This window comes from Oncorhynchus masou, chromosome 32, assembly GCF_036934945.1.
Source record: "Oncorhynchus masou masou isolate Uvic2021 chromosome 32, UVic_Omas_1.1, whole genome shotgun sequence".
Classification (NCBI taxonomy): domain Eukaryota; kingdom Metazoa; phylum Chordata; class Actinopteri; order Salmoniformes; family Salmonidae; genus Oncorhynchus; species Oncorhynchus masou.
This window is the reverse complement of record NC_088243.1, coordinates 71,415,021-71,433,561: the sequence shown is the minus strand read 5'-3', so window position 1 is coordinate 71,433,561 and position 18,541 is coordinate 71,415,021. Positions and strand designations below refer to the sequence as shown.

At 43.7% G+C, this 18,541-nt stretch overlaps 1 protein-coding gene across 5 annotated transcripts in view; it reads left to right on the top strand.

Moving 5' to 3' along the window:
* LOC135526552 (protein diaphanous homolog 2-like) overlaps positions 1–18,541 on the top strand; it is a 728,420-nt gene that overhangs the window by 520,363 nt on the left and 189,516 nt on the right. The window lies entirely within an intron of this gene.

Below are 18,541 nucleotides of genomic sequence, written 5' to 3'. Positions count from 1 at the left end.
ATTTCCTCTCCCAACCAGCCACAGGCCTCTCCACATAGGCTTTCTGTAGACCTGTTGTGGCTCTTCTCTCGTTTCGATAACAGATAACAGCTTTCACTTAAACTCAAGCGGTTCAGCTCTCGAATCAAATTAGTGATGCCTGAGCACTACTCAGACTCCATTTTAAGGAGGAATGTGCCTCGGCAGAATAGGTTTGTCTAGTAATCTGGCACCTACAGTACATACACTACAGTGTATAGAGTCTCATTGGTTGAAACCAACTCGGATGTCAATAGCTAGGGGCTATGATATCTCCTATCAATATATGTTTATTAAAACAGACAGCATTCCTCTGTTTTTTTTGTTGAATCTTTATTTAACTAGGCAAGTCGGTTAAGAACAAATTCTTATTTACAATGACGGCCTACCGGGGAACAGTGGGTTAACTGCCTTGTTCAGGGGCAGAACTACAGATTTTTACCTTGACGCTCTAACCACTAGGCTACCTGTCTCTAGGTGTGAGTTACCACATTTATTAAGGGAAAGCAAGAATCATTCAAGGGTAATTCATCAATTCAGGAGACATTCCATATGTTCAACACTCACACTTGCATGTGACATGTTCCGGAACGTTAGCTGCTACTAAGTATTTTTTAAACCTCCCGCTTTGGGCTGGATGTGTCAATGTGTCGTTCATACATGCATAATCTATGACTAGGTTTACTTTCTAGCCTAAATTAGCCAGCAAATCCTTAGTTTGAAAGCAACTGTTGTACTGGAAGCTGTACTGGCCCTCACATGGGCCAGCCCCCTAAAAATTTGACCATGAGCTTCAGCCGCTTGCTATATGTCTGACAGCTTGCAAGGTGCACATGATGCACCCATACCACACCAGAGCAGAGAGAGAGAGCAAAGTGGTGCACATTTCTGCACAAGTTTAAGGGACCCCTTGAGGGCTACTTTCAAAACTACTGGCAAAAAAGTACACACAATTTCCAGAGAATCCCTTTAAAAAAGTGTTTAACCTTAATTTGAGCGTTTTGTTAGCTTGCAATTTTTTGGGGGAACTTTTAGCTGACATAAGAGTAATAGCTGCCTAACACATCAGAAATCTGCTCCTAGTCAAATATTGGCACTTAATCTGTGTACATTTTATATCTTTAAAAATAGAGGCTTCGGTAAAAACCTCCCCTGCAGCTCTGAACCAAGACAGGGAGGAAAGGCAGCTCAGGGCCCCTGATGTCTGTATCGATTCTGGGGCTCCACGGAGGATGTCCGTGGAAATGGAGAACCGCATATATACTGGAGTAGTGCTCCCCTTCACTGTCTGAATCGTGTCCCCAGAGAGTGAGAGGGAGAGAAGCTGCCTGGCCGTGAATGGAAACGCCCCACTTCCCCATCTCATCTGATCTGGCATCAGAGCCAAAATGGAGCCTCAGTCGTATTTGGCCAAACCAATTTTAGTTACTGCCTCATTGTGAAAAAAGCAAAGAGAGTAAAACGTTTAAAAATGGTTTTCTTACCTACATTTTGTAGCCTTCCAAACTCCTTCCACTCTGTGTTCAGCCAGGTTAAGGTGACACAGCTGCACTCGCTCCACAGCTGCACTCCCGTGACAGAGTAGGCATTCTTACCTTACTAAAGAAAGCCAGAAAGCTGTTTTACTGTCCCTTTATGGCGCCCGTGATCGATGAGGGGAGTCGAGGTGATTCAAGTGGTAAGGTGGAGGGCGTATTTGTGTCTATCAGACCTCTCTCATGCCGTCTGTCTGTCTCTCCCCGTTAGTAATCAGCTCTCTCTGTGTCTCTGTCTCTCCCCATCAGCAATCACCTCTCTCTGTGTCTCTGTCTCTCCCTGTTCACAATCACTTCTCTCATGCTCTCTGTGTCTCTGTCTCTCTCCGTTAGCAATCACCTCTCTCTGTGTCTGTCTCTCTCTGTCAGCAATCACCTCTCTCTGTCTCTGTTTCTCTCCGTTAGCAATCACCTCTCTCTCTGTCTGTTTCTCTCCGTTAGCAATCACCTCTCTCTGTGTCTCTGTCTCTCCCCGTCAGCAATCACCTCTCTCTGTGTCTGTTTCTCTCCGTCAGCAATCACCTCTCTCTGTGCCTGTTTCTCCCAGTCAGCAATCACCTCTCTCTGTCTCTGTCTCTCTCCGTCAGCAATCACCTCTCTCTGTGTCTCTGTCTCTCCCCGTCAGCAAGCACCTCTCTCTCTGTCTCTGTCTCTCTCCGCCAGCAAGCACCTCTCTCTGTGCCTGTCTCTCCCTGTCAGCAATCACTTCTCTCTGTGTCTCTGTCTCTCCCTGTCAGCAATCACCTCTCTCTGTGCCTGTTTCTCCCAGTCAGCAATCACCTCTCTCTGTCTCTGTCTCTCTCCGTCAGCAATCACCTCTCTCTGTGTCTCTGTCTCTCCCCGTCAGCAAGCACCTCTCTCTCTGTCTCTGTCTCTCTCCGCCAGCAAGCACCTCTCTCTGTGCCTGTCCCTCCCTGTCAGCAATCACCTCTCTCTGTGTCTCTGTCTCTCCCCGTCAGCAAGCACCTCTCTCTCTGTCTCTGTCTCTCTCCGCCAGCAATCACCTCTCTCTGTCTCTGTCTCTCCCCGTCAGCAATCACCTCTCTCTGTGCCTGTCTCTCCCTGTCAGCAATCACCTCTCTCTGTGTCTTTGTCTCTCCCTGTTAGCAATCACATCTCTCTGTGTCTCTGTCTCTCCCTGTCAGCAATCACCTCTCTCTGTGTCTCTGTCTCTCCCTGTCAGCAAGCACCTCTCTCTGTGCCTGTCTCTCCCTGTCAGCAATCACATCTCTCTGTGTCTCTGTCTCTCCCTGTCAGCAATCACCTCTCTCTGTGCCTGTCCCTCCCTGTCAGCAATCACCTCTCTCTGTGTCTCTGTCTCTCACCGTTAGCAATCACCTCTCTCTGTGTCTCTGTCTCTCCCCATCAGCAATCACCTCTCTCTGTGTCTCTGTCTCTCCCCATCAGCAATCACCTCTCTCTGTGTCTCTGTCTCTCACCGTTAGCAATCACCTCTCTCTGTGTCTCTGTCTCTCCCCATCAGCAATCACCTCTCTCTGTGTCTCTGTCTCTCCCCATCAGCAATCACCTCTCTCTGTGTCTCCCCATCAGCAATCAGCTCTCTCTGTGTCTCTGTCTCTCCCCATCAGTAATCACCTCTCTTTGTGTCTCTGTCTCTCCCCATCAGCAATCACCTCTCTCTGTGTCTCCCCATCAGCAATCAGCTCTCTCTGTGTCTCTGTCTCTCCCCATCAGCAATCACCTCTCTCTGTGTCTCTGTCTCTCCCCATCAGCAATCACCTCTCTCTGTGTCTCTGTCTCTCCCCATCAGCAATCACCTCTCTCTGTGTCTGTCTCTCTCCGTTAGCAATCACCTCTCTCTGTGTCTCTGTCTCTCCCCATCAGCAATCACCTCTCTCTGTGTCTCTGTCTCTCCCCATCAGCAATCACCTCTCTCTGTCTCTGTCTCTCCCCATCAGCAATCACCTCTCTCTGTGTCTCCCCATCAGCAATCACCTCTCTCTGTGTCTCCCCATCAGCAACCAGCTCTCTCTGTGTCTCTGTCTCTCCCCATCAGCAATCACCTCTCTCTGTGTCTCTGTCTCTCCCCATCAGCAATCACCTCTCTCTGTGTCTCCCCATCAGCAATCAGCTCTCTCTGTGTCTCTGTCTCTCCCCATCAGCAATCACCTCTCTCTGTGTCTCTGTCTCTCCCCATCAGCAATCACCTCTCTCTGTGTCTCCCCATCAGCAATCACCTCTCTCTGTGTCTCTGTCTCTCCCCATCAGCAATCACCTCTCTCTGTGTCTCCCCATCAGCAATCACCTCTCTCTGTGTCTCCCCATCAGCAATCACCTCTCTCTGTGTCTCTGTGTCTCCCCATCAGCAATCACCTCTCTCTGTGTCTCTGTCTCTCCCCATCAGCAATCACCTCTCTCTGTGTCTCTGTCTCTCCCTGTTTGCAATCACCTCTCTCTGTGTCTCTGTGTCTCCCCGTCAGCAATCACCTCTCTCTGTGTCTCCCCATCAGCAATCACCTCTCTCTGTGTCTCTGTCTCTCCCCATCAGCAATCACCTCTCTCTGTGTCTCTGTCTCTCCCCATCAGCAATCACCTCTCTCTGTGTCTCTGTCTCTCCCTGTTTGCAATCACCTCTCTCTGTGTCTCTGTGTCTCCCCGTCAGCAATCACCTCTCTCTGTGTCTCCCCATCAGCAATCACCTCTCTCTGTGTCTCTGTCTCTCCCCATCAGCAATCACCTCTCTCTGTGTCTGTCTCTCCCTGTTTGCAATCACCTCTCTTTCAATTCAATGCAAGGGCTTTATTGGCATGGAAAACATGTGTTAACATTGCCAAAGCAAGTGAGGTAGATAATATATAAAGTGAAATAAACAATAAAAATTAACAGTAAACATTACACATACAGAAGTTTCAAAACAATAAAGACATTACAAATGTCATATTATATATATATATATATATATATATATATATATATATATATATATATATATATATATATATATATATATATATATATATATATATATATATATATACAGTGTTTTAACAATGTACAAATGGTTAAAGGACACAAGATAAAATAAATAAGCATAAATATGGGTTGTATTTACATTGGTGTGTGTTCTTCACTGGTTCTTCACTGGTTGCTGCTGTGATGGCACACTGTGGAATTTCACCCAGTAGATATGGGAGTTTATCAAAATTGGATTTGTTTTTGAATTCTTTGTGGATCTGTGTAATCTGAGGGAAATATGTATCTCTAATATGGTCATACATTGGGCAGGAGGTTAGGAAGTGCAGCTCAGTTTCCACCTCATTTTGTGGGCAGTGAGCACATAGCCTGTCTTCTCTTGAGAGCCATGTCTACCTATGGCGGTCTTTCTCAATAGCAAGGCTATGCTCACTGAGTCTGTACATAGTCAAAGCTTTCCTTAATTTTGGGTCAGGTATTCTGCCGCTGTGTAATCTCTGTGTAGGGCCAAATAGCATTCTAGTTTGCTCTGTTTTTTTGTTAATTCTTTCCAATGTGTCAAGTAATTATCTTTTTGTTTTCTCATGATTTGGTTGGGTCTATCTCTCACTCACTAGAGTGGGTTTGACCTGCGCGTGACCTTTTTCTTGGTATAAAGTAATGCAGTTCATCTGCTAGTCAAAATAACAAGGTGTTTGGTAAACATGGCTCTTCTGTGACCCTGCTCGAATCAATTCACATGATTAAGCATCAAGGGTAAATCGCAAGTTTTCAAAATAAAATATGCTGTGTGTTCGGACTTGAATTTCTTTGTACTGTAGCATCCACTCTGAACGCACTTCTCCAGATGTGTTGAATGATTCACGCCCCTTCAGATTTTTCCATACCATTTGTGCTTCTACAGCTGCATTGCTTGCTGTTTTGGGTTTTAGGTATAGTTTCTGTATAAGCACTTTGGCTTTATGAATACATTTGATTGATTGATGATGTTGAACTGTGAAAGGATGTAAGTTGGTTTTGCCTTGAATTATCCTACTATCTTCTTTTCTCTTTGAACCTTAAAGTTAACATGACCAGTAGCATTGTTAAAAGGTTTCACAAGCAGAACATAATTTTCCTGTGCTCTTTTGATTATGATTTGGCGACAGCGAGTCTTCCTTGGGTCCGACATAACGAAGAAGACATTACAGACAAGAACATATGACAATTTACGTACATTTTAAACATTAACATAGACATTACAGACATACTGTATATAATATTAGAGACACACGCAAAACAGTACAACTAAATAATAATAATGTGTGGTGTGTAGAGTGTATGTGTGCGTGCATGTATCAGAACTATAGTTGTGCCCAAAGGTAACAGAGGGAAGTGAAAATATATTAGAAGAAGAGATGAAAGAGACAATGCTTGATTTTCCCAGGTTTTTAGTGCTATATTTTATTTGCCTTTGGCTTAGATAACCGTAATCGGTGTAACACAGTTTAGGGTGTGTGAAACTGACAGTTTGAAATATTCCCTGCCATATGTTTTTGGTTTGACATTTCCTTTTGTAAAGATAAGTCTGACATACCTTTTTAAACTTCCTACTGGGATTAAAGGATGCTGATGCCTGGAAACATGACAGATGAAACAACAACAACGAAAGCAGCAGCTAAAGTCATGCATTTGATGGTTGAGCAACCCTGTAAAAAGTTTTCACTTTAGAGCACACTGGTGTGTGGGTGGGTGGGTGGGTGGGTGGGTGGGTGGGTGGGTGGGTGGGTGGGTGGTGTGTGTGTGTGTGTGTGTGTGTGTGTGTGTGTGTGTGTGTGTGTGTGTGTGTGTGTGTGTGTGTGTGTGTGTGTGTGTGTGTGTGTGTGTGTGTGTGTGTGTGTGTGAGAGAGAGAGAGCAGTGAATGGTAAACAACCCAGTGGCTGAGTGTGGGGTACAGCAAAACTTAGTTGTGTTTAAATTAAGAGAACACCATCAGGTTTCCGTTCCCCCAAAGCGGCTGGCCTTATTTGATATCTACACTGGAGCGTTTTTGATGCCTCCCTTATTATAGGGGCAATCTGGGATTCAAACAACAACACATTGGGTATTGTGAGTGTGTGTTTGACAGTCTCTTTGGCCTTTTTTTGATCACTTGCAGGTGTTGCCTAGTCTTGCTTACACAAGTCTCTCTACGTCCTGCACAGCTCACTGTGTAGTCACGTGGGTTGCGCGTCAGCCAGACTATTTGTTTCCTAGATAGGTTTTAAAAGGTAACAATAAATGTCTTAAAACAACACAACTTTTATTACCTCTTCGGGTTTTTATAATGAATACAATTATGTTAAATGTTTCTAATTAATTGAAGATGGCTTGGTGATGCCTTTTATGAGCTAGAACTCAATTTGACTTCTTGCAATTTCAATTAGAATGTCTATATATGTAGTGCCTTCGGAAAGTATTCAGACCCCTTGATTTTTTCACGTTACAGCCTTGTTCTTATTCTATTTACTCAACAATCAACACACAATACCCCACAATGACAAAGCTAAAACATTTTTTTAACTGTATTAAAAAATAAACAGAAATGAGCTCAGGTTTCCATTGATCCTCCTTGATGTTTCTACAACTTGATTGGAGTCCATCTGTGATAAATTCAATTGATTGGACATGATTTGGAAAGGCACACACCTATTTATATAAGGTCCCACAGTTGGCAGTGCATGTCGAAGGAATTGTCTGTAGAGCTCCAAGACAGGATTGTGTTGAAGCAGAGATCTGGGGAAGGGTACCAGAAAATGTCTGTGGCATTGAAGGTTCCCAAGAGCACAGTGGTTGTCCATCATTCTTAAATAGAAGAAGTTTGGAATCACAAAGACTGTTCCTAGAGCTGGCAGCCCGGCCAAACTGACCAATCGGGGGAGAAGCTCCAGAGTTCCTTTGTGGCGATGGCGGAAGCTTCCAGAAGGACAACCATCTCTGCAGCACTCCACCAATCAGGCCTTTATGGCAGAGTGGCCAGACGGACGCCACTCCTCAGTAAAAGGTACCAGACAGCCCACTTGGAGTTTGACAAAAGACTCTGACCATGAGAAACAAGATTCTCTGGTCTGATGAAACCAAGATTTAACTATTTTAATGCCAAGCATCACATCTGGAGGGAACCTGGCATCATCCATCCAGGGCATGGTGGTGACAGCATCATGCTGTGGGGATGTTTTTCAGAGGTAGGGACTTGGAGACTAGTCAGGATCGAGGCAAAGATGAACGAAGCAAAGGACAGAGATCCTTGATGAAAACCTGCTCCAGAGCACTGAGGACCTCAGACTGGGGTGAAGGGTCACCTTCCAACAGGACAGCAACCCTGAGCACGCGGCCAATACATCGCAGAAGTGGCTTCGGGACAAGTCTCTGAATATCCTTGAGTGGCTCAGCAATGGTCCCGGAGTTGAACATCTCTGGAGAGACCTGAAAATAGCTGTGCAGCAACGCTCCCCATCCAACCTGACAGAGCTTGAGAGGATCTGCAGAGAAGAATGTGAGAAACTCCCCAAATACAGGTGTGCCAAGCTTGTAGCGTCATACCCAAAAAGACTTGAGGCTGTAATTGCTGCCAAAGGTGCTTCAACAAAGTACTGAGTAAACGGTCTGAATACTTATGTAAATGTGGTATTTATTTATTTTCTATGGGCAAAAATGTTTAAAAAACGTTTTTTGCATAGTCAATATGGATTATTGAGTGTAGATTGATGAGAATAAGGCTATAACCTAACAAAATGCGGAAGAAGTCAAGGGGTCTGAATACTTTCGGGAAGGCATAATGAATAAATTAATTCACTTGCCGGAGTCAGCTTTCAAACTGCTACATTTACCAGTTCATATCTACAGTCGTTATCTACTAAAGAAGACAGCCTGAACCCATTCCTTATACTTGTTGGCATCACAAACAGCCCAGCAGAGGTACTTCATTTAGCTTTATTGAAACATTTTTCTCCTTCCATTACTGTAATGTATGCAAATGACTGAATAGGGTGTTTGTTCAGCAGTTTAGTGATCTCTATCTATCAGATTTAGGAGAGCCCACTAAGGCTGGGAATAGAGGCATTGGCCCCTGGGGGCCCCTAATTCACTGGAGGGGCTTGGGTGATCCCAGACCCCAGTACAGATCTATGACTGGTGGATATGATGAAATAGGACCCTGGGGAAGGGACAGCCTATAGGGACTGTGGATAGCGTGGATACTGGGCTGTTAATGGGAGATGGGTGGGTCGCCTGGACGATGAGATGCCGGACCGAGCGTTGATGGATAGGCGGCCCCTGTCTTAATAGATCTCCCGCCGCGGTACTCGACTCAATAATTCAGCCCGCTGATAGTTAGCTTAACCTTTCGGCTTCCTAGGGACCCGAGAAGTTGAAATCAACTGGTGTCATTTTTAAAGCCCCCTGACACATTAAGACCTGTAGCTGTGCTCTGGTCACGTGGGGGGACAACTCAATACATTAGCTATGTGCTGTATAGAATTAAGTTTACAGCTAAAACTATCACTTCTTGGCCACAGTAACTCCTCACAAGTATAATAGTGTTTAATGTGTTTTTGCCAACTGATTTAAATAGCAGAACATGCGAACAGATAAATTGCGTTGTCTTCCCATCATAGAATGTTATATACACATAAAGACAGGAAATTAATTAATGTATTACCTCCCTGATATTATACCCACAACCATGTATTAGAGGGATGCAACTGCAAAAATAAAGTCTAGAACTCAATTAGATGGATGCAGCAACATTATTCCACCAAAAAATCCATAATTTGATGTTTTGTTGATGGTGGTGGACAATGCTGTCTCAGGCCACAGAATCTCAAATGGGTTGAGATCTGGTGACTGAGATGGCCAAGGCATATGATTTACATAATTTTTATGCTTATCGAACCATTCAGTGACCAATCGTGCCTTGATGATGATGGCATTGACATCCTATGGGAGCTTAGCCATGGTAGCGAAAATATGTCCTGCCCAGCATTTTATACATGACCCTAAGCATGATGGGATTTTAATTACCTAATTACATCAGGAACCAGACTTGTGTGGAAGCACCTGCTTTCTATATACACTGAACAAAAATATAAACGCAACATGCTAAAAAATTTTACGATTTTACTGAGGTACAGTTCATGTATAGAAATCTGTCAATTGAAATAATGGCCCTAATCTATGGCCCTAATCTATGGATTTCACATGACTGGGAATACATATATGCATCTGTTTGGTCACATATACACTACTGGTCAACATTTTTTAGAACACCTACTCATTCAAGGACTTTTCTTTATTTTTACATATTGTAGAATAATAGTGAAGACATCAAAACTATGAAATACCACATATGGAATCATGTAGTAACCAAAGAAGTGTTAAACAAATCAAAATATATTTTATATTTCAGATTCAAATATCCACCCTTTGTCTTGATGACAGCTTTGCACATTCTTGGCATTCTCTCAACCAGCTTCACCTGAAATGCTTTTCAAACAGTCTTGATGGAGTTCCCACATATTCTGAGCACTTGTTGGCTGCTTTCCCTTCACTCTGCGGTCCAACTCATCCCAAACCATCTCAATTTGGTTTCACGTTGTGGGATTGTGTAGGTCAGGTCATCTGATGCAGCACTCTATCACTCTCCTTCTTGGTCAAATAGCTTTACGCAGCCTGGAGTTGTGTTGGGTCACTGTCCTGTTGAAAAACAATTGATAGTCCCACTAAACCCAAACCAGATGGGATGGCGTATCGCTGCAGAAATCTGTGGTAGCTATGCTGGTTAAGTGTGCCTTGAATTCTAAATAAATCACAGACAATATCACCAGCAAAGCACCCCCACACCATCACACCTCCTCCTCCATGCTTTACGGTGGGAAATACACATGTGGAGATCATTCGTTCACCCACACCACATCTCACAAAGACTCGGCAGTTGGAAATCTCCAATTTGAACTCCAGACCAGAGGCCAACTTTCCACTGGTCTTATGTCCATTGCTTTTGCTTCATGGCCCAAGCAAGTCTCTTCTTCTTATTGGTGTCCTTTAGCAGTGGTTTCTTTGCTGCAATTTTCCCATGAAGGCCTGATTCACACAGTCTCCTCTGAACAGTTGATGTTGAGATGTCTGTTACTTGAACTCTGTAAAGCATTTATTTGGGCTGCAATTTCTGGGGCTGGTAACTCTAATAAACTTATCCTCTGCTCCAGAGGTAACTTTAGGTCTCCCTTTCCTTTGGCGGTCCTCATGAGAGCCAGTTTCATCATAGCGCTTGATGGTTTTTGCGACTGTTTTTCTTTGCTTACTTTCTTTCGCTGTTCTTGCCATAATATGGACTTAGTCCTATTTGGTAAAAGACTATCTTCTGTATACCCTCCCTACCTTGTCACAATACAACTGATTGGCTCAAACACGTTAAGAAGGAAAGACATTCTACAAATTAACTTAAGAAGGCACACCTGTTAATTGAAATGCATTCCAGGTGACTACCTCATGAAGCTGGTTTAGAGGGTGCCAGGAGTGTGCAAAGCTGTCATCAAGACAAAGGGGGGCTATTTAAAGAATCTCAAATATAAAATATATTTAGATTTAACACTTTTTTGGTTAGTACATGATTCGATATGTGTTATTTCATAGTTTTGATGTCTTCACTATTACTCTACAATGTATAACATATTAAAAATAAAGAAAAACCCTTGTATGAGTAGGTGTTCGAAAACTTTTGACCGGTAGTGTACCTGAAAATAAAAATATAGGGGTGTGGATCAGAAAATCAGTCAGTATCTGGTGTGACCACCATTTGCCACATGCGGTGCGACACTTCGCATGGATTTGGTCAGGCTGTTGATTGTGGCCTGTGGAAAGTTGTCCCACTCCTCTTCAATGGCTGTGCAAAGTTGCTGGATATTGGCAGAAACTGCAACATGCTGTCGTACACGCCAATCCAGAGCAGAACATGCTCAATGGGTGACATGTCTGTTGAGTATGCAGGCCATGGAAGAACTGGGACATTTTCAGCTTCCAGAAATTGTGTACAGATCCTTGCGACATGGGGCTGTGCATTGTCATGCTGAAACGTGGTGATGGCGGCAGATGAAGGGCAAGACAATGGACCTCAGGATCTCATTCAAATTTACATAGATACAGTAAAATGGCAATTTCATTGCCACCATGGGGCTCTCTGTTCACAACGTTGACATCAACAAACTGCTCGCCCACACAACGCCATACAGATTGTGTGACTGTGTAACGTTAACTCAGTAACCCCAGACAGACTCAGCCCACACACACACACACACACACTTACACACACAAACACAGATTCTCGCTCCCCTGGCCCCAGTGCTACACCGTCATACCACCCACATGACTTGTGCATTGACAGATGCATTTACGCAGGTAGCACTCTCTGTTGTTCAGCAGCGTGTCAGTATGAAAGGACGTTATAGGTTTGTTTGGGAGGGGGGGTGGGGGGGCAGTCAATATCCAGTACTGCAATCAGGGCACAGACTCAGGACTTTACCACTTCAAACCAAGAGAACCACTAAAAGTATTGTAATGGAGTAATTCAGTTAAATTCAAAGCCAAATGAGTCTTTGGGTTTTCAGTGTAGACAACACCAGTGGTCATTCTGTATTATTAACTGTTGACACTTACAGTCTAATATACCACCGCTAAATGCATTTCCTTTTATAGCTGTGAGTCCTATTGAATTGGGAGCTATACTCACTTTTATAACTAAGATGTTGTTGTTGCTTAAATTCGTACTAATTCGTAAACAAAGGATGACTGGTATTAAATTACCTCATGGGTAAGTCACCTGTAAAGATTTAGCTCCGCTGTCGAGATGGAAACTTGACAAATATACCTTTGCCATTATGGATGATAATTAGATCTAATGTGTTTCATTACCAAAATGTAATACGCCCTTATAATCCGGCTAATTTGTTGACGTTTGTACTTCCTCATAGAAGGAAACGAGGTCAACAGAATGTGGTGGCATTTTCAGTTCAATGTTTACCTCACCATCGTGCTCTTTCTGTAAGCACTCTCCTTTATTAATGAAATTCACTGTAAATGTTGTGGCCAATTAATTCATACTTGCAGCACAGATAAGCGCTGGAGCTTTTTAATTAAGCAGAAACTCAAACCAAAGTAAATAATTAGAAGAGTGGGAAAAAATGACAGTTAACAAACAAAAACATATCTCGTTACCCCTCTGTGGATATCGGTTACTGGTAGGCTAGTGTCTGTACTTAGTATTGTCTCAACATAGACACTATAGAGACTGTTTTAATTAAGCAACTTTAAGTATTTTCCTGGTTGTTAAAATTCTAATAGTTTGCCTAATTTCACAGTATGTGACAAAACAAGCAAGTATAGTGTCGAGAATCGTTTTACCATCTAAACTGCTGAAGAAATGTTTTTCATAACCTAAAATATTGTATTTTCCGCCGTTTGAAGCTGGTGTACTAAACCGAATGTCAAATAAGCAAAAACAAAACTTAAGAACGGGAGGCATAGAAACAGTGCATATAGAACAGATCTACCGCTTCTTAGACCTGCTTTCAATGAGAATTACATAACTATAACTCACTTTTCTGTGTACATTTGTTCGGGTCGCCCAAAAAGTTACATAAAAAGCTTTAATAAGTGTCGATCAAATGAACAACATCTGCCAAAAATGTCAAGAATAATTTCATTCTAATAATGACCGTCAAAAAGAGGGGCAGGGAAACACTGAAGGGATTAGCTCGCGCATGTGATTGTTGTCGTCGTCCACTGATGTTTACTTGGAAATGGCATCCAAGGCCAAGTGTTTTGTGTATTATCATTTTTCATAATGCTAATATAACAATTATCTTGGATTGCATTGGTGTGTGGCTTGGTGGAGGATACGTGTCTGAATGAGAGAAGGGAAGCTCGATGACTGCTTCTTCAAATCCCATTTTGACTAACAATGCCACCCAACAATAAACGCCCATGAATTGGGGAGATGACAGCTGTATTTTGTATTGTAGTGATTAGAATGGTATTTAACACAGCATTAATTTCCATTGATAATGAATGTAACGGTGTCTTAATTCTTTGCGGTGGGAGGGGTTTAGAATTTAGAACTGAACTGAACTCAGCCACACATTGAGTTGATAAAATTTACATTTGGTCATAAAGTATATTCTACACGAATCACAAATGCACTTTGAACTTTAAATAAAAATCACCTGTAGCTATCATACTCATATTTCTACCAAGACCTGTTAAACAATGTTACTATCTTATTGTCAGGATCAATGCAATTAATCTCCGTGTTATAGGAAACTCACTCAGATACTGATGTTTTTCTAAGAACTGTTTTTCTATAGTCTTTCTAAGTTACTTTCTTAGTTTCCGTAGGTGGATGGGTGAAGTTCATTCACACACACACACACACACATCACACACACACACACACACACACACACATCACATATCACACACACACATCACACACACACACACACACACACACACACACACACACACACACACACACACACACACACACACACACACACACACGCGTCCACAGTGTATTCCACTCCAACCGAACTGACACATTCACATAGAGGACACATGTTTCTCTTATTATCAACAGCCAACCCTATTTTGTCACTCCTTAGATGAGTCTCCTTGTTAGCTGCCTGCCTTCATGGCCCCAGACGCCAGGACGTCTCAATGTGCCGTGTCATTATGCGAGTGAATTCCCCAGAAATTCTCCAATCAGTGTCTTGTTAGGCTGCGACACCGGGGCTGATGTGGCAGGTCCATTAGTCAGTAGAGTTGGCTGACAGGCTGCCTGGCCTTCTGGCTCCCTAGGGATGCATGCAGAGCCAGAGAAAGGGGTGGGGGGTAAGGCTCCAGTAGACTGACCCAGGTTTAACCTCTCCTTCCTCCTGGGTGACTCCCCTGTCATATACCCTCTGATCAAGCCTCAGTTCCCCGCCTGCCAGTCGGAGGTCCCGGAGGGATAGACCTCCAAGCCCGGCGCTTCTCCATAGGGATCCCATCCCGTATGGCCCTACCATGTCCTAGGATGCCTCACACAAACAGCTGCATGTCGTCGAGCGGGATTGGAAATGCATGTCTGTCCTACATGGTCAAGGGTTGAACTAGATAAGTTGTATTTTTGTACCTGACTATATTTGGTATTTACACATTACCTGATACCAAGTAGCCAGCCAGCACCATCCCCAAAAGGTCTTCACGCTGGGCAAAAGACAGAGCACAGTCGGACCCATTTCTCATGGGCTACTGGGTTTGATGCAAAGCCCCTCAGCACTTGTTGCTGCAGTACTAATCCTTCTGTAGAGACACTAACTCATCTCTTTCTCACTCTCTGTCTCTCTCGCTCTCAGCCTTCCCACTCTCCCACGGTCATGCCTCATAATTTCACTTTCATTTGATGTTTAATGAAATTCCGTACCCCTTCTCTATTGGATTGGCACCATTGTAGGCAAATTATTCTATCAAATGCCAATGGGGAGGGGAAACCTCGATTGGCAGTGTTTGTCTTCTTGAAGTGAGACATTGTTTTTTACTTTTTGTTTCAGCACATGACACCCCGTCAGTTGAGAGTTTGAGATGTATGCTAGGTTTAACGGCTGGGGATGTGTCTCAGGAAACTGACGATAAACAAATGGCACGTTGAATGGCAGTGTAACTTTAACATGTCATTATGCATTGTTACAACTCACTTCCGGAAATTATGATAACCAGCTAATACCTCTGCTGATGCACCGGTTATGTGTAAAATGAGAAGTGGAAGTGTACTTAACGCTGGTGGGTGATATACAGAGGAGATGGCTGAACATTTACTCCACGGCAGACAGCGATATATTCACCAGCGGCGCCATTTATTGTGCTTTATTGCAAATAAGTACCACTGGGCAGGGCCCAAAGCACAGGGGAGGGCTCCTTGATTAAAAGGCCCTGTGTATCATTAGTCGTGTCCCTGTAGCTGCCTAGATGAAAGCCTGCAGTAAAATGTAAATCGAATGAATACCCAAACATTTCCCCACATATGTTTATGTTATTATTTTCCTGCTGAAAGTGTCTAGGGAATACTAGCCCGTTCTGATATCTGCCTTGGCTCCGTTATAGCCAGTTGTAGCCTAACGTTCTTCTGCTATCCATGACTCTCAGTCCTCTGATCCTGACAGCACTGTAGGATCAGTGTCTCCACAATCCACAATCCCTTCCTGCCTGTTCATATATGTGCATTGGCATACTATTAGCCATATTTATTGAGTGCGTTTGTATGCTTTAAACCAATTAGGAGGTTCATTATGCAAATCAAGTCTAGTAATTACCACCAAGTTACTAATTGATTGTGAGATATGTTGTCCATTTCAGACTTGACTCCTAAGACAGGATTTGGTCTTCACCTGTCTTACCCTGCTTTTGGATGAATGCAATTATGAAAGAGCAGAGAAAACCGAGCCAAAGCCAAGCCAAGTGCATTCAGTAGGGCATGTTGTGAGACATTCAGATAGAAAGGTATTATGTAGCTACAACAGACGCCGCTCTCTGACATGAAGAGTCCAGGATTTCATGACTTTTCTAACTGCATCATTCCCAAAATGGAACCCTGCTGAACGACACCCAGGTTACATACAGTACGTTCAGAGCCCCGGCTTATCAAAGTTGACGTGAGAGATGACAAAAAAAATGTCAGATCAAAATTGAGCTTTCTAATTAAAATGAATCTGTGACAGCCAGGAACACTAACAGTTACAAACGGCAATCTGATGGTAATCAACGGGGGTGTCTTCCATTAATTGGCAAAATGAGGCTCATCAATCACGCAGAGGGAGGAAAGCGGCAACAGGAGGCAGTGCCCGCCGCCTTATCCTGTCAAAGTGTGCCGCCGTGGGGGAAGTCAGCACGATGGTGTGTCTCCAGGACAGACTCATGGAGAGGGATAACTTTTTCCTCCCCCTCTCCTCCACCCCCCCACCAGCTCTCTTTCTCTTTGACAGCCTTTGTTTTCTTGCCTACGCATTTCAAATGGTTTGGTTGTTTTTCCACTGTCAGTCAACCCCCAAGACAGAGTTGTCAGTACTGACACAGTATATCAGGTGAAAAGTATCATTCTTTAACCCAGTGACATGTTGTGCACAGGTACCCTTTAGTCCCACGTCCCAGTCCTTGTCATCAACGTGTTTGTACGGTAAAGCTGACTTATTGCTATATTTGCTATGTCATTCGTGATATCTAGACAGTTTTGATTGGCCGTCATTAATTGTGGTAGAAAGAGCTTAACGTCATCAAAACATCACCCAATCTCAAATCAATCTCAGGAAAGGTCAGTTGTCTTATTTGTTGTCTTGTCACAAACCACAAACACATGGTACAGTGTTGTAGATGCTCACCCCAGGGTAGAGAGACATCTTAGCATTCAGTTCACCATTCTGGAGGGGTTTATTACAAACCAGAATCAATAACTTTAATAAACACTGAGCTATAGCTCTTGATTGTGTGGTTGATTAGGAAAGTGAAATTTAATTATGGATTGTTAGGATTATAGAGTCAGTTGCACCACTCCCATTTCAAGCTTATCTTTTAGCATTAATTATTTTAATTCAAAGGTATTTTAGAATACTTACGAAGGTTAGCTAGCTGATTCATTTCCCTGCCCCTTTGTTTCGGAGGGCCTTTGCATTGTGAACACTTTGACTCTAAGTAAAGTGATTGAACTGAACTGGTCAAACAAACAGGAAGAGGAGGGCAACTTGTAGTGTGTCTCTCTGAACCTTTCTCCCTGGTTCTATAAATACACTAGGGCAATAATTGTCTGCTCCATCATTAGCCTGTGATCAATGCAACTGCTCCTGTTCCCTCGTGTCGCTCGATAGGTTTAGGACAATCACAGTTACTGCTTGCCTTGAATTTGTTATTGCTTTATATCGTATTCTACACAGGCATCGACGCGGCTGGTCTTATAGTTACTTAGTGCACAGTGCCAAGCACAATACATCTCTCCAGAGTGGGCAAGACTCACTTGCATAGATGGTGGTGGTCATGATCTCCTCCAACAGTGTTATCACAGCTACAATCAGAGCAACACTGAATACTCTACTCCTCTGGTGTTGTTTGTGTTTCTATGTTTAGTACTGCATTGTGAATGAAACCTCTGTTATAACAGAGGCCTGGTTACAGATTCACGGTATTGAAATGGTGATCTATAATGCTGATCTACAGAGCAATAGTCTTCCTGGCTGAATTTAATTGACGATTAGCCCACAATTAAAGGCAGTGGTGAAGAGTTGTGACCTCCAGATAGGCTCGTGGTGCTGTGTTGACCCAGGCTCCTCCATAAACATGATTACATGAGATGAGCAGGGTTTTGCCCGGGCTGTGGAGATGGCCCCGCAGGCTGCAGCGGCGGATGCTGCAGCTTGCAGCAACAGCACAACGGGCTGTCCTTAACAACACACACACCCGACAGCCAGCCTAAGCCCTGCCATTTGACAGGAACAGAGCATGTGTGAGGCGGTGCGGCTGCCTTGGCCGACAATGACCTTGAATTGACGTTCTAGATATGGAGACTTACAGTTGATCCCAGTGGCTTTCTGCTCCCCCCTCCCTTCCCAACCTAGTGTCTAGGAGCATTGGTGGGGACCTCCAGGGTATTGAGAGAGAAAGAGAGGAGCATGTACATGTATTAGAAATTACATTAATTTGTTCCTCCTTTTTAGCTCTCCCCATTCTTTGTCTCTGTCTTTCGCTCTCCCTCTTCCCCCCCTCTTGCATTCTCTTAACACACACACCTCATTTCTCACACACCTATGGTGCTAGGTTCCTCTCACCTCCAACAGGCCTGTCAATGAGTGGCGGCCATCTTAGAAAACAGGGCTCAATGCCGGTTCCCTTAAAAACACTGTACGCTTTGTCAAACTCCCACTTTAATTAGCTTTCAACAAGGCGTTTGACAGGGAGGGGACACTGGCCGGCCGGCTGCGGCCTGATGTCACATGCCACGGTGTGCGGACACAGGTGC